This window comes from Urocitellus parryii, chromosome 7, assembly GCF_045843805.1.
Source record: "Urocitellus parryii isolate mUroPar1 chromosome 7, mUroPar1.hap1, whole genome shotgun sequence".
In the NCBI taxonomy this organism is placed as follows: Eukaryota; Metazoa; Chordata; class Mammalia; order Rodentia; family Sciuridae; genus Urocitellus; species Urocitellus parryii.
This window is the reverse complement of record NC_135537.1, coordinates 93,481,004-93,498,740: the sequence shown is the minus strand read 5'-3', so window position 1 is coordinate 93,498,740 and position 17,737 is coordinate 93,481,004. Positions and strand designations below refer to the sequence as shown.

At 34.1% G+C, this 17,737-nt stretch overlaps 1 pseudogene; it reads right to left on the bottom strand.

The window, feature by feature from the left end:
- Positions 1–17,737, bottom strand: part of LOC144256051 (tolloid-like protein 1) — a 188,291-nt pseudogene that overhangs the window by 109,394 nt on the left and 61,160 nt on the right.

The following is a 17,737-nucleotide window of genomic DNA, read 5'->3' as shown; positions in this document are numbered from 1 at the left end:
GAAAAATCAAATAAGTCCTTATATGGCAAATAAGTTATAAGGCTTGTTCACTGAGAAATAATCTGCCTAATTATTTGCATGGCATGGTCACATTTTTGCTATGTATCTTGAGGAAAAAATGTTGAAATTTTTTCACTAAACATTTTCAAAAGATGAGGTCATACTGAAATGTATTCATTCCTAAGCAGTTAAGAGAAACATTTTTAAAGAATGTCATCTATGTGTTTAAAATGACCCTTAGGTAGCAACTGTATTTATATTATACAGACCTAAAATACCTGTAAATAGACATATAAAGGAACTATGTGAGAAAAAAGAAATGTCTTTTTTAATATGAAGATAATTATAATGACTAGAGTTGTTATAAAATTGGAAAAACAGCATTTCAAGACAAAGGCAATAGTGTCTTGAATAATATTTTAAGTCATTTTTAATAATTTTATAGCTGTTGAAATAAAATTCTGCAGAGAAAATTTATTGAAATAGAAAAAGGGAAATGGTTATTTTTCCACATATTCAAAAACAATGAAAATATGCAAGTTAAATATTTATAGGAAAAAATTAAATTTTAAAATTAGGAGAAGAGAAATATAGTTAGCACAAATTATTTAACAAGAAAGAAAAAGAGAATAAAAATAATATATAAGATATCTCACATTTTTAAAACTTCCTCTAAGTAGTTCAAGCTACCACTAAATTTTCAAATGTGTATACCTTTCATATACACATTTACAATAAATATTTCCATTATTAACAGAGTAAGTTTTAGTCTGCATATTTAATATAATGTTATTATCTCTTATAACTATACTACCTCAGAATTTAACTCTAAATTAAATAACAAAATTAAATCATTGCATTAGAAATTTTTAAATTTTTAAAGCAAATGAAAATTTTAATATAAGCTGAAAATACAACTTCCAATAAATCTGGGATTTTGCTAAGTGATAATATTTCACTCTTCAGAATAAAATGCCTCCATGGCAATGTTAAATGGGATACAGCACCTGGAAAATCTGCCAGTGGACAAGTTGAACAGAAATGTTCTATCTGTGATTCCACTGTAAAGCAAGATTACATTCTCCCCACATTGGTGCATATTTCAGAAAAGATGGTCGCTATATATAAAACAAAGGCCATGCATACTATTCTTAAATAGTATGTGCTATTATTTTCAATAAATTCCTTATGGTTTATCATATAGATTTCTTGTTTTAAATAATTTTCTTAAATGTGATAATTCTATTTTCACTACATAGGACAAAGTCCTTATTCTTAGAAAATGTATACTAATCACCCTATATTGTGTTTTATGTATTCTGCCATTAATTTCAAAATGTTTTGTACACATTTGTACATGTGTGTGCACACACAGAAAAAATGTAGTAAACTGTTAACAATTGTTGAATCTAAGACATACCATGCTGATGTTTCTACTTCCACTATCTTATTGACTTTTTTGTGTTTGAAATTTGCCACAATAAAAAATTTGCAAAAGCAGTAAATTGGGCAAAGTGATATTGATTTACAGTAACAACTTTTTAGGTCTAATATATATATATATATATATATATATATATATATATATATATATATATATTTGTCTAATAGATATCAGACAGGAACTATGTATTTGATTTCCATGGAAAAGAAAAAAAAAACAAAATTAATAAAGGGGATGGTAATGCAATGACAAATGACATCAAATACATGTTTTAGGTGTAACTACAAAAAAGAAATTCTATTCTTTTAGCCTTAAAATTCTTCTCCAAAATAGAACACAGATTAAAAATCATAACATGAAAATATAACTAATTTTTAAATTTTAATAAAAATATTTTAATATGAGTATTTAAATAATTTTTAATAGCATTTGATTCTTATATGGTCATAATTCAAATTTTAAGAACAACTAAAATGAAATTCTCTCTTGTGGTTTTCAAAAAAGTTATATAAAATTTCACATATCCATAACAGTAAATACATAGGAGCTTATTTAGAGGAATCTACATAATTATTTAAAGAATAATTTACATTTTGAAACTGAATATCCAAGTGGGAAGCAACAGAAGAGTATGAAATTTGTCCTACAAGAATTGAATTCTGTTCCTGACCCACCCACTTATTTGTGACAATAAGAAAGCTATACATCCTTCTAACCTTCAGTCTCCTCATCTGTTATTTGTAATCACTTTAGTACCAACCTTCAGAGGTTTGTTATGAGATTCAAGAGTTAATATTTGCAAATCACTTAAAACATGCCTGGTATGTAGTAAAACACTACAATAAGTTTAATAAAATGAAAACTATAAGTAAAATTTCTAGATATATGAATTTCTGTGAAAGAATTAAAAGTTGTTCCATGGGACATTAAATATGATCAAAAAAAATATTCATTGCATTCCAAAAGTATGTATTCTTCAAAATGAGCAAAAAATTACTCAAAGAGCCATACCTGTGGTATGTACAAGTTTTTCAAAGGGGTTCTGTGTCAGGTCAATTGTCCTATCTATTTGAAAGATATTTAAGTCTTCATCATCTAAGGCAATATCGCCCCAAAATACAGCTAACAAAAGAAAAGTTGAATTAAAATGTAAAATATTTCAGGGTCAAATCAATGTAAACAAAACTAATTAGAAAAACATTGCTAAGGTAATATTAACTGAACGTATTGGACTTGTTACAATATAATATGAGTCACATATTACAAAGAGATGAGTCCATTTTTTTTGTTTGTTTGTTTTCTTTGCTATTTGTGACAAGAGACGGAAAGACTTCCTTGATTAAGATGGTCACTGATTTATGGGGAGTCCTAAGGAAAGCAAAATTAACAATCATGAGCTAATCTGAACATGTGAAAACTAAGAATATCCACATCTTCTGTGGATACCTGTGGCCAGCTTCAGTTCTTCAATAACAGGTAGAAAGAGGAATAACAACTAAACCATGTGCTATGAAAATTTCATAAAACAAGGTACAATCGAGACAAAAGAATATTGTGCTTTTATAGCAACTAATTCATCACATTTCATAGATTTATGATGCATTTTTCGAAAGATGGTATTGCCTTTGAGTCATAGTGGAGGGAGGGAGGGAGGGAGAGAGAGAGAGAGAGAGAGAGAGAGAGAGAGAGAGAGAGAGAGAGAGAGAGAGAAGCCCACAGGCACCTGCATGCCCACAAAAAGACATGCGCACACACACCCCTCTCCCTCCTGGCAGGCTGTGCCCTGCTCCCCGCCCTTGGCCCTGCTCTGCAGCAGCCTGGCACCATCAAGCTTAGGCCCAGAAGCCTGGGCTGCCTTCTGGTGCCCAGGGCTGTGGCACTCAGGACCCAGCACACTCAGACTCCAGTCCTGGCTCAGCGCCTCCCAAGCTCTGGGATTTGGGCTAATCTCCTCCCGGGACCTCAAATATATAAACCTCATATACATAAACTATATATATATATATATATATATATATATATATATATATATATATATATATATATACACACACACACCCAGCCATTGTCTTAGAACTTCCTTTGGCTATTCTCTGTTCTTAGAAATCCTGTTTCCTGCATCCCATGTTTTCTTTTTTGGATTATCCTTTAATTTAAAAAAAATTATTTTTTTTTAGTTATACATGGACACAATATCTTTATTTTGTTTATTTATTTTTATGTGATGCTAAGGATCAAAGCCACTGACTCAAGTGTGCCACGCAAGTGCTCTGCCACTGAACCAGACCCATCCCTTCATTTTAGTAATATTGTTAGTCTCTTGAGAAAAGATATTTGGGACATAAGATTTGGAAATCTATATGAAAATGATTAGTTGATGGAATTTCAGGTTGAATATAATATAAATACATTGCTTTATATTTTTGGCAGTTTCAATATTATTCTGATTCTTGACTTTATATTTGTCTTATTTTTCCTCTTTTAGAAGCTTTTTATCTCTGATCTAACATTTCAGGATGATATACATTTAAAATTTTTCACTTATTCTGTTATATAGTTGTATATTTGTTTCTTTCAGTTTTTTTTAAGATTTATTTTCTTTTTAGTTATATATGACAGTAAAATATATTTTGACTTATTATACATATATGAAATGTAACTTTCCATTCTTATGGTTGTATAGAGTATGTCCAATTCATTTTATTCTATTCCCCTCCCTTCCTTTCATTCCCATTTGCCTAATCAAATGAACTTCTGTTGTTTCCCTTGCCCCCTATTGTGTGGGTGCTGTCATAGAGCAGAGAACATTCAGCCTTTGGTTTTTAGGGATTGGCTCATTTCATTTAGCATGATAGTCTTCAGTTCCATCCACGTACCGACAAATGCCATGATTTTATACTTCTTTATGGTTGAGTAATTGTATATTTATACCACAATTTCTTTATCCATTCATCTGTTAAAGGCACGTAGGTGGGTTCCAGAGCATAGCTATTGTGAAATGAGCTGTTGTAACCACTGATGTGGCCACATCACTCTAGCATGCTGATTTTACGTTATTTGGGTATATGCCAAGGAGTGGGATTACTTGGTCAAATGGTGGTTGTATTTCAAGTTTTCGGAGAAATCTCCATACGCCACTTTGCAGTCCTACCAGCAATATATTAGTATACCTTTCTCCCTACATCCCTGCCAATATTTGTTATTACTTGTATTCTTAATAATTTCCATCCTGGCTGTCCTTCAGTTCTATGAATTCTTTTAAACATTATTTCTTTGATATTCCCCTCTTTGATTTTCCCTGGTCTCCCCTTCTGGAATGATTATAATTGAATATTAGGCTTATTTATTTATTTTCATATTTGCCATCTGTTTTCCATTTTCTTTGCCTTTTGTTCTATTTTTCAGGAGAACCCTTCATTTTATCTTGATTTGTTTTTTCCTCCTGTTTTGATTGTCATCATTTTGATTTCAGTGTTTTGATCTTTAAACATTTCTTAATATCCTTTTGCTTGGTGTATGTGATATTATCTCTAATTTCAGCAATGAAGATAACAATAGACTTTTTTTAAGAGCTGAATGAAAATTAAGAGCAATCATACCAGTACATCACTTAGAAAAGTCCCTGGTACAGAGAAAGCACTGAGTCATATTAGCTTTTATTTCTTTAAGGGTATCAGAGATCTTTTGAAGTTTTTTTCTGTGTCTGTATTTTCTGTTGTGTGTGTTTTGTCACCGTTGTTTTTGTATTTCTTATTGGATGGAACCTTTTCTCAAGTGTCTAAGGGGTTCAATAAGTGAACAGATTTTTAAAACCATGACACTAAGAAGGTTACCCAAAGCTCTCTAGTTGTGGTTTTGGTGGATTGCCCTGGAGTCTTCCCTAAAGGATGTTCACACCTTCTCTCTTGGACAGTGTGATTTACATGAATTCCCTATTCTGCGGGGAGAGCCCTCGACGTCAGTCATGTTTAAGTGCCCCCTCTTTGGATTTATTCACTTTTCCAGAAAAAATATTTTCCAATTACTTTCCTTGGGAGAAGGAGTTTAGATAATAGGTATTATTGGAACCTATGTGGATACTAGGTTATAGGTCTCATTCCAAAAAACATTTTATTTATTTATTTCTTGGTGAGGTGCCTCATTCTTGTCCTATACCATACCTGACTCTGTTAAGTTGGAGCATGTTCCTTTCAGTTTCTTCAGAGACCAAAGTCTGATGTCTCATAGAGACATTGCAAGGAGAGACAGGTTCCTTGGAGATCAGACTACTTTACATACTTTCATATAAAAGTTTTAAGTCTTGTAAATACATGATTCATCTATGCATTTCATATTTCTAACTTCTAAGCTTTTAAGGCACTTTGGAGAAAATATACTAGCTTCTTTTAGGAACTCCCTTGGATTTCTGAGCTGCTAAGTTAGTGACCTTTTTAAAAATTTTTCAGGGGCTGGAGATGTGGCTCAATTGGTAGCGTGCTCACCTAGAGTGTGTGAGGCACTTGGTTTGGTTCTCAGCAACACATAAATGTGAAATAAAGATACAGTGTCCATCTAAAAACTAAAGAAATAAATATTTAATTTTTTTTCTTTTGTATTTCTGGGAATTGAAACCCAGGGGAGTTCTCCCACTGAGCTACATGCCCAGCCTTTTTTACATTTTATTTTGAGACGTGTCTCACAACACTTGAACTTGCAACTCTATTTTAGCCTTTCTGGTAAACTAAGCCTCCAAGCCCAGTTTATTGACTTTTTCTGAATCTGTTTTCTACCTCCAAAAATAGGTAGTTATCACTTGACATTTGTCTTTTTTAATATTCTCTCTTGATGTTGTGGGTTTTTTAAAAAAAAAAAAATTAATGTTTATTTTTTGGTAAGTTTTTGGGAAGGGGCTGTTCTAGCGTGTTTTAAAATATAGTATGTATTTGCTTTCATTACTGTTAATTTTCCTTTTATTTTTTACTTCCTAGGATTCTTTGGATTTCCTATTTTTGTAATAGTTTTCTCATAAATCTATCAAGTTCTGTGAGTTATCCCAAAAGGCTTTTAAAAAATAAAAATAAATAAATAAATAAAGATATTGTGTCTATCTACAACTTAAAAAAAAAAAAGATTCTATCTTACGTCAGTCAGAATGGCTAGCACCAAGAATATAAAAAATAGCTGGACACTGTAGCATATGCCTGTAATCTCAGTGACTTGAGAGGCTGAGGCAGAAGGATCACAAATTTGAGGCCAACCTCAGCAACTTACTGAGTACCTGTCTCAAAATAAATAAAAAGGATAGGGGATGTAGCTCAATGGTAAATTGCCCCTGTGTCCAGTCCCCAGTACAAACACAAAAACAAACAAAAAATAAATGCTGGTACGGACCTGTGAGAAGAGGAACACTTGTACACTGTTGATGGGAGTGTAAACTAGTACAGCCACTGTGGTAATAAGTGGGGAGTTTCCTCAAAACCTAAAAATAGAAATATCATATGATCTAACTGTACTACTCCTGGGTATACACCTGAAGGATACCTGCATACCTATGTTTATTGCAGTGCATATCACATTAACTATTATGTGCTATCAGCCTAGTTGCCTGTTGATGAATGAATAAAGAAAATGGAGACGATATACACAATGGAGTATTATTCAACTATAGAGAAAAATGAAATCATGATCTGTAGGCAAATGGATAGAACTGGAGAAAAACATGGTATAAGAAATAAGCTAGACTCAGACAAATATCACATGTACTGTCATGTGTGATCTAGAGGGAAAAAGATAAAGTAGAAGGGAGACTATTAATAAAAATGGCATCATCAGGGGAAGGATTGAAGGGAGAGTCATTGAGAAAGGGCAATTAAGAATATACATGTGTAAACATACCACAATGAAACTTGTTATTCTGTATAATTAATATGCACTGATAAAAATTTGGTTTTGGATTGGGCCTGTCCAGTGACCCCAAACCTCATGTCTTCCAGTTTAATTACATCTCCTTTGCTTGAATTGTATTAAATATACATGGAAAATTCTTGTAATTTGTGTCAATCTTTATATACTCCATGCAGAATCCCACCCTTGTATTCTACATCAGTGCTTTGAAAAATAGGTTGTTATACAATTTAGGCCTCAAAATACGTGGCTATCATGCCTGAACTTGAGTTTTCCAAGTTTCTGTAAGTGAGGTACTTAACAGACTGCATTTAGCATAGAGAACTGTAATAACTATTGAGCTACCTTATGTTGCTTTCATTGTTGTTGTTGGAAGGTGACCATCTAAACTGTAGATAAGAGGAATGGTGCTGGTTATATGAACTGGTTTTATGTCCTGCTATTTTGCTAAATTATTGTATTTAATTTTTTCTAATTTCTTGAGTATTCTAAGTATACATTCTATTTCTAAAAATTAATACATTCCCCTTTTGTTAAATTATTATTTTCCTATTCAATAGTTCAAACATACTGTTGTATAAGCATTTTTATTAGTATGTTAATGGAGTTTGGTTTATTTTAGGTCTCCTACCTTAAGTTAATTGATACCAGTTCTGAGCATCTAAAGTCCCCCAAATGGCAATCCCCAAAGGTTAAGTTTCTGAATTTTGAAATACTGAAAGTTGAAATTCCCAAAACCACAGTTCCCGTTGTGGATACAGGGGAGTAGGGGGGTATTTATATGAGAATAGTAGAAATTTGATGATAGGTAGGAAAGGGATTGGTGCTTTTACAGTTGTATATGAGATAGCTGCATAATGATATATAGAATGAATGTTGGAAACCCAGTGAAACATTATTTTGGGTGTGACTGTGAGGGTATTTCTAGTGGAGATTAGTAAGAGATTCTTGAGTGGACTAGAATCAGAAGATCCAGAAGCATAGCACACTGGATGGGACAATTTAATAGGGACTTCCTTTCATGCATAAATGAATTGTAGAAGAATTTTTTAAACAGAGCAGTACTAGTTAGAAAATGAGCATGAATGGATTTTTTGAGGAACACCATGTGCCCTAAAAGAAAAAAAGAAGCTAATTATTATGATGTAAGTCTTAAAAATATAATTAAAGATTGCCAGATCTCATAGACTCCTCTTGCAGTTGCCAATTCTCTATTCTTGTGATACATTTTTTTCACATGTCAGATTTTCTTTATAGTTTTTTTTTAATTGAAATGCATTTTTAAATAATTTGCTATGGTGTGTATTTCATCTAGTATAATTTCTAATATGGGAGGTATAAATTGTGTAAAGAATTTTTTGAGTTCTAATTTGTTGTATGCATTTTCACAACATTGTATGGGAGCATAGAATGTGTAAAAATGTAAAAAATTCCTCGGTAAATGAAGAGGTAAATGAAAGATTAACTCTGTCAGTATCTCCACTGTTTAGGTCATGACCTCTTGTGGGTCTTGATTAATTTAATCAAGAAACTTAGATTATTCATCTTTGTATTTCATACAACCATTGTTCTAACTCTGGGTACACAGAATTACCAGTTTCCTTTTTTTTTTTTTTTTTTCGTACTAGGGATGGAACTCAGGGGCACTTAACCACTGAGCTACATTCCCAGCCCCATTTTATATATTATTTAGAGACAGGGTATCATTGAATTCCTGAGCACCCCACCATTTCGGAGGCTGGCTTTGACCTCGAAATTCTCCTGTCTCAGCCTCCTGAGCTGCTGGGATTACAGGTATACACCACTGCACTTGTTGGACTTTCATTCTTGAAGTTTAGTGTTGACTTTGTAACCCTTCTGTTGAGAGCTGAGGATTGTTAAGTCCAACACCTTTGTGTTCCTCAACTAGTTGTGGCTAGGAAAAAGCTGATTTACAGTAGAGCTTAGTTTCCAGTTTCTCAGCATAAGATGAGAAAGACTCGGGGTGCTGACACATTGGCTATTTTTGTAGCAGGGTTGGTGCTGAATTCTAAATTGGAAGCCCCTTTTTTGGGGGGAAATGCTGGTCTCTGTAGGTCTGGATCTCTAGGGCCTCTGGTAAAATCCCCTTTTAGGGCACAGGGACTACATCTCCACAGGTTTCAGCTTCACCACTATGAATGTGATCTACTGGGTATCCACCCTGGAAATCAGATGCTTGAGCGTGGCCACTGCAGGAGCCTTTCCAATAGCAGCTTCATGGGTCACCTGCAACCAAGCTCCCTCCCTCCCTTAATATTCAGAAACTTCAAGGTACAGGTACAGTATTCCCTGTTCAGGAACCCTCTGGGGATGACAATAGATGATTGTGGGCATCATCCTCCACCAGCCCCTGCTCGTGTCTCTGCCCGTGCCTGTGCAGACTATGCTGGGAGCATCTGCAGAGCCTGCAATCCCGCTTCTGACACCTGAGGCGAGCTATCTTGTGTGGACTCCCACAGAACCACGTCCCCACCAACTGCCCCTCCAAACCAGCCTTCCTCTCTAACCCTCAGGCTTCTCCACGCCAGTTTTTTTTTTTAAATTTCTTCACCTGCGGGCCCTGCTGCCCTCTCTCAGCCTGCACCTGGCTCCCCTCAGCAGCCCCAGGCCAAAGGGTGCGTCCCTAAAATATTATATGATGACATTCCTGACTTTTTGTGTCTCCGCGGCTTTTTTTTTTCTACTCCAAGGATAAGTTTCAATGTGTTCCTGAGGTACCCGCCTGGCTCAGGAGGAGGCTTTCCTCTTGGCAGGTGTGGACCCCAGCAGGGGCTGCTCCGCCATCTTTCCTTGCTCAGATCCGGGTAACCCAAAGCGCCCACTTCCGCACCACGTGACCCCTGCCGCCCACGCAAGCGCTTCCACGTTCCTTAGCCTCCTTTGCCCAAGATGCCAATCCTAGCAGGATTTCTCAAGAACAGAAATGGTAGGTACAGTTATTTATATTATTGGGGCTGAAAGAATGATACTAGAGACACAAGTAATTTAGCCTTTAAAAGCATGCGTCCATAGAAAAACAATGTTTAGTGGGACACTGGGTGACACACCCATCTGGCAGAATCTAAATGAACTTGGTTTCAGATATGGCATCTTGTTGCTGGACAATTAAAAAATGGCTTTCTAAGGAAAAAGTATTCAGATATGACTGATGATAATAAAGGGATTTTTAAAAAAATCATGATGCCTGCCAGGTGAGGTGGCACATGCTGTTATGGGGCGAGCGCTCAGAAAACACTGAAAGTCTGAATTGGAAACAAATCAGAGAGTTTATTTACCTGGCCAGGGATTGTTTCTCTCAGAGACTGAATGGCTCCCTGGAAGAACAGCCTCGAGAAGTATTTAAGGGAGAAAAACACATCCTATGGAATCTTCGGGTTGCAAGCAAGCAGGATTCAAGGGCGGAGAGCAAAATCAGACAAACACATCCTGGGTTCATGCACAGTTGTGGGTGTACATCCCGGGTTTGAGTCCATTTGCAGGTGTATGAAGTACAGAAAATCATTTTTTTAAAAAAAAACATCTTAATAGTAACTTATATAACAGTTCCACAGGGGAACCATAAAGATGGAGTTACTATGGCTATACTTAATTATGCTTGTCTATAGCTATACCTTGTATTTAACTATTGTTTTATTAACCTACACTTATCTGTAACTACATTGAACCTATGGGTTTGCACATATCACCTGACACTGTTTTCTATCTTATCTCTGACACCTTAAATCCTATGCCCTATGGTTATGCTGTACTGTTACTTCTTCTCAACTATAACTAGAATAGGCTAGGGTATCTTAACATTACTGATTCTAGAACAGTTGTCATATAATCCTATTATCCTTACTACTTAATATTTTATTAATCTCTATTCCATATTGATTAAACTCAGACCATAACAATGACTGTAATTCCAGTAGTTCCCCAGCTGTGAGAGGGGGATTGCAAGTTCAAAGCCAGCCTCACCAATTTAGGGATGCCCTAAGCTACTTAGGGAAGTCCTGTCCCCCCCCCCCAATAAAAAAGAATGTCTTAAAATTCTCCTTCTGAAATAATCTATGTTGTTGTATACAATGCTTAGAATATGACTTATGATGGCAGAATTTTCCAGGCCAACATACTAAAATTATCGGATCAAGACAGTTGGACTGGGCTGGGGCTGTAGCTATGTGAGTATTTATTTCTTAAGACCTTAACGTTTTCTGGATAAAATTTCCTTTTTCCGTGGTAAAGAGTGAACATTTGGATATAACATACCAAGATGTTTAAGTGGACACCTTCGGATTTTTCAACTTGATTATAAATATATCCCTCATTCTGACCTTGATCATTGAGTAAAATCCATGTCGGTGTTTTTTGTGCATCTGTGCACACGTGATATGAGAAGATGCAACTGTGTGTGTCTTTATGGCAGTTTTAAAAAGAAAAGTGTCTGAAATCACTCTTATTTTGATTAAAATGTTCAGATAGAACAGAGAGGAATTACAGGAAGACAGGACGGAGGTCTATACTGGAGCAGGATCGGAACTGCAATGTGCCCAGGTCTGTGCCGCAGTGCTAAAATCCAGTTTGATAGTTTGTTTTGGGATTCCTCTTGGCATTGACCTGTTCTTTTATAATACAAGGTAGGGCATCTCTAGTCTGGAGTTGGCCTGACATCGAAAAGGTCAGGTGGCCCTTGGGAGCCCCCTCTTTTTCTTTCTGAGCTGTACAGTGGGAGACTTCACCAGGGTCCATGTGTGTAATTGGATGTAAATTTTATTAAGGGAAAAATTAGCTTAAGTAACCAAACTAAAATTTATTATGAATGAAGAAAACAAACAAAAAGAACTAGTAACTTGAAAAATAATCTTCCTAGTCTAAGATATTTTTAAGTAATGGACAGGGAATGAATATTGTGTATACATGTAGGTATATGTATGTATAGAAATTTTAGTATGTAAATTTGTGTATAGAAATTTCTGTGTGAATCTACTTATAACTTCAAATACTCCACCAGATTGGAGATATTTTTGACATACATTAATTTATTGACTTCTTTTTTTAAAATTATTTTTAAAGTAAGAGCATCATTTTGATCTGATTATGTGTAGATCTGTATTATAAATTTATTCCATTATTTTTGTAGATTTTAACCAATATTTTCACATAATCAATAGTCCAGTTAATCATCACAATTTGATTTAAATAAACCAACTGTTCATTTCTATAAAGGCTTATGTAGACACTCCAGAAAACAAATTAAAGATTAGGTAGTCAAGGATATCAGAGAACAATTATTGTTTTTCCTCTATTAATACTTTAATTCAATGATAGAATATTGATAATAGCCACTGGGGTATGGACAAAGTAAATAAAACAGAAACATTCTTGATGAAAAAATAGAAACATATCATTTACTTCTTATTTCACATAGACTAATTATAGTTCATGAAAAATAAATTATGAATCCACAAACATATAGATAGTTAAAAACAGAACCAGGGTTAAAGTCAGTTCTTTGCCTTCATATCTCATGTACTACTTCAATTTTAATAATTCTGTACTTCAGTCTTTTGAATCTCTTGTGTCATAATCCCAAAGATCCCAATTCAATATTCATGATACATGTTTGTACTCTTTAGGCTTTTTTGGTGCCAAAAATAAATATTGGTTTTGTTCCTGCTTAAAACATCCTGAAATATGTCCTACTCATAAAAATTAAGTACACATTTACTTTGGAGTTATTTTAACAAATGCAAGTGTGTATTTAAAAATATTAATTTAAAACTCATTTGTTTTCATTCAAATCATTATTTAAAAATTATCATTTCTGTAGTTCCTAGTTTCCTGAAACTTCAAGCCACAGATATAAGTTCCATTTTTTTTCAATTTTCATGATAGTCAAAAATGCTCATTTTTACTTCCTATTGGAAATCTTGTTTTATGATATAAAAATATTTTTACAAGTGTTAATTTTGTAAAAATTAAAATGTAAAAATTAAAATGGATTTGTGGCTCAGTAGTAGGGCATTGTACCACATATAAATAAATAAATAAAGGTTCATCAACATCTAAAAAATAGTTTTAAAAAATTGTAGGCTAATCAAAGGACTACTTTATTGTACATAGTTGGTAAATATCTACTAAAATACCTCTTATGTAGACAAATATTTATCATGATAAACTCTGTTATTGAGAGTATAACAAAGTTAAATACATGTGAGATGTAATGGAAATTCCATTGTATCCCAAACAATATAAGCATGCATTGCTGCTATCATTCAACTATTTGGAGTGAATTTAGATAATGTATAATACAGCAGAAAACATGAGAGTTAACTGTTAAGAAAGAGAGGAAAAATATTCATTATTTGTAAGTGATATGATAACCTCAAAATTCAAGAAAGTCAATGAACAAAGGATTCAAATTAATAGAAGAATTCATCAAAGTACATAGATTCAAGCTCAATATACCCATGAATACTTTTACTTCATACCAACAATAGCCAGCTAAAAATAATAGAAAAATAATCTCACCTAAAATAGCAATATTAAAATACTTCTAGGGGCTGGGGTTGTGGCTCAGTGGTAGAGTTCTCACCCAGCACGTGTGAGGCACTGCATCCAATCCTCAGCACCACATAAAAATAAATAAATAAAGGTATTGTGTCCAACTACAACTAAAAAAAATTTAAAAAACCCAAGCACTTCTAATGAGAAATGCACAAAAAACAGTTTCTAAACCAGGAATAGTACTGGAAAACTATTATTTATCTGTAATAACAACATAGACTAACTGCCAATAAATGATGGATACTTGTTCCAAAAATATTGCTTTAAAATGCAAATTTCAAAATTAAATCATATTTTCCCTTTGACTTTAGGTGAAATATGTGATGATGTTTCTGTATTAAAATATTCTTTTCCAGCATATTTGCTATTAAAATATTTCTCCCAATTAAAAGAAAACCCTGACAATAAAAATTGCAATGTTGCTTGTTAGTCTTGGACCATCCCAAGGTTTATTTACAAGGAGTGATTACAGCACAATCTATGTATGTTAGGTATGCATACAAATGACCTGTTTGTGTCTATATATGTATGTGTGCATATCACAATATTGTGTGTATTTCAACCAAAGAGAGAAAACTCGTATCAATATTAACTCATTATATCAGATGTGTCACCAATATTTACTTAACTCAAATAGGAGCTAGGCATTCAATACATAGTGAATATTTGATCAGTACAACATTTGGTCAAAAATTATGACCTTGACATTGAAGGCTAAGCAGGAAAGATATTGTACCACCTTTGGAGCATTCCTAACTGTCCAGTTTCTTTTGGATCTTTCTGAGGAAGCATGTGAATAGGGGTAATTTATAGCCTTTGAATAAGTCACAGTTGACAGTCATTGTCAATTTGAATGTTACTATGGAGGCTTTTATTCACTACTTTATTTATCCAATCTAAATGTAAGTACTTACTTCCATATTTTGGTGCATTGATGAAGTTGTGAGTAATACAGCCCAATGTAAAACTGAAAAAATGCAGTTTATTTGCATGTGGTATTGAAATGTAGTAAGACTTTTTGTTGTATTTTTATTGCTTCTTTGTTGATTTGCTTAAGTGTGGACTTTCGTTTCTTCAGAATCATACAGTACAAACGACAGAAATAAAAATCTTCTTGTAGAACATTTTGATTTTTTAGAACACAATTTAAAGGTTAAAAAGAAAAAGAAAGAAATGGGATAACAGACAGGTGGACCTCTCTCTCTCTCTCTCTCTCTCTCTCTCTCTCTCTCTCTCTCTCTCACACACACACACATACACACACACACACAGACACACACACACTACATATCTGGATAGCTGTTCCCAATGCAAAACTTGTTTCCATATTTCTAGTCTATTGCAATGGCAAATAATTTCTAATTTTTAAAACCAAAATAAATCTTGGACAATCAATATCATCATTTAATATCCTGATGTTGGGGGCCACAGCCTAGTCAGAATGACACCTGGCATTTTGCCAGAGGGAATGGTTGAAAGGTGCTGCCAGTGAGCCATTGAGATGATGATGGTTAGTTAAGCTGTGTATTCAGTTGTATATTAGACCTTTGCTGTCCGGCAATAGGGCAGCTCTTGCTGCCTCAGGCACCCACTACTTTGGAGTTGAGTTGTCGTGGGGTTCCCAGAGAGTTGGGGCAGAGCCCATTGGAGAGCTGGAAGAGTAAGCGGGGAGTGTGCCTGGAGTGCTGGTGGAGTTTGGGCAATAAAGCTTCCTGTTTGATATACAAGTGCTTTGTGGCGGCTTGGTGATTTGTGCCCAGCCAGACTTCGGCATCCTGACTTCACATTTTTTTGGGAAAAAGTTCACTCATATATGCTTTTTTTGCTAGAGTATGATAGACTTGAAAAAGAAAGAAAACTAAATGAAAAATAGTGTAACATTTTCCATCATTCTTTTTTTGCCATTATTAATAGCACCAGTAACTAAGCATATGTGATTCCTAAAATCATTTTGCATATATTCTTTTATTCTAATTTTCAATTAAGGTGGAAATATCCCATTTAAGACAAACTGGAAATACTTAAAAGACACAGCCTTTTAAATAATTGGGTTTATTAAAAATCTAATTATTTAAAAAACTAATGAGTTATATGATTCTATAAATAACTTGATTATGAAATTATTCTAAAATTAAATCTCAAATGGATGAACAACATCAGAAATTTACAGGTAGTATTTAAGTATAATATTCACTTTTCTTTGCTATAAATTGATTATGAGTTATGGCCTATTCATTTAAATTGAGGCATCACTTAGGAATTGAACAGTATAAATATTCAACATTTTAAATTTTCTGAAAAGTAAGAAAAAGTTGTACAGAATATTTGAGAACATACTACTAACAAAATATTTAGTATTCTTTTATTGTCTGATTTAAATTCTATGTGTATTTAGAAACACATACTGTGGTTTACTTTAATCTTGTACTATTAAATAAGGCCTTTCAATTTTCTTATATATCTGCAATGTTAATTGAAGAAAAGAAACTTTAAAATGTTTGTTTTTTATCTTCCAAAGTAAAGCTAATTTAACTCTGAATCATGGAGAATACATATAATATTTCTATCAAACTTAAATAAGCTTTTGATGGAAATTTAATTATATTGAATCTTCTTTTTTTTTATTTTTTTTATTATTATTATTTTTATTGGTTGTTCACAACATTACAAAGCTCATGACACATCATATTTCATACATTAGATTGAAGTGGGTTATGAACTCCTAATTTTACCCCAAATGCAGATTGCAGAATCACGTCAGTACACATCCACAATTTTACATAATGCCCAATTAGTAATTGTTGTATTCTGCTACTTTTCCTATCCCCTACTATCCCCCCTCCCCTCCCCTCCCATCTTCTCTCTCTACCCCATCTATTGTAATTAATTTCTCTCCTTGTTAATTTTCCCATTCCCCTCACAACCTCTTATATATAATATTGTATAGCAATGAGGGTCTCCCTTCATTTCCATGCAATTTCCCTTTTCTCTCCCTTTCCCTCCCATCTCATGTCTCTGTTTAATGTTAATCTTTTCTTCCTGCTCTTCCTCCCTGCTCTGTTCATAGTTGCTCTCATTATATCAAAGAAGACATTTGGTATTTGTTTTTTAGGGATTGACTAGCTTCACTAAGCATAATCTGCTCTAGTGCCATCCATTTCCCTGCAAATTCTATGATTTTGTCATTTTTTATTGCTGCATAGTACTCCATTGTGTATAGATGCCACATTTTTTTTTATCCATTCATCTATTGAAGGGCATCTGGGTTGGTTCCACAGTCTAGCTATTGTGAATTGTGCTGCTATGAACATCGATGTGGCAGCATCCCTGTAGCATGCTCTTTTAAGGTCTTCAGGGAATAGTCCGAGAAGGGCAATAGCAGGATCAAATGGTGGTTCCATTCCCAGCTTTCCCAGGAATCTCCAAACTGCTTTCCAAATTGGCCGCACCAATTTGCAGTCCCACCAGCAATGTACAAGAGTACCCTTTTCTCCACATCCTCGCCAGCACTTGTTGTTGTTTGACTTCATAGTGGCTGCCAATCTTACTGGAGTGAGATGGTATCTTAGGGTGGTTTTGATTTGCATTTCTCTGACTGCTAGAGATGGTGAGCATTTTTTCATGTACTTGTTGATTGATTGTATATCCTCCTCTGAGAAGTGTCTGTTCAGGTCCTTGGCCCATTTGTTGATTGGGTTATTTGCTATCTTATTGTCTAATTTTTTGAGTTCTTTGTATACTCTGGATATTAGGGCTCTATCTGAAGTGTGAGGAGTAAAAATTTGTTCCCAGGATGTAGGCTCCCTATTTACCTCTCTTATTGTTTCTCTTGCTGAGAAA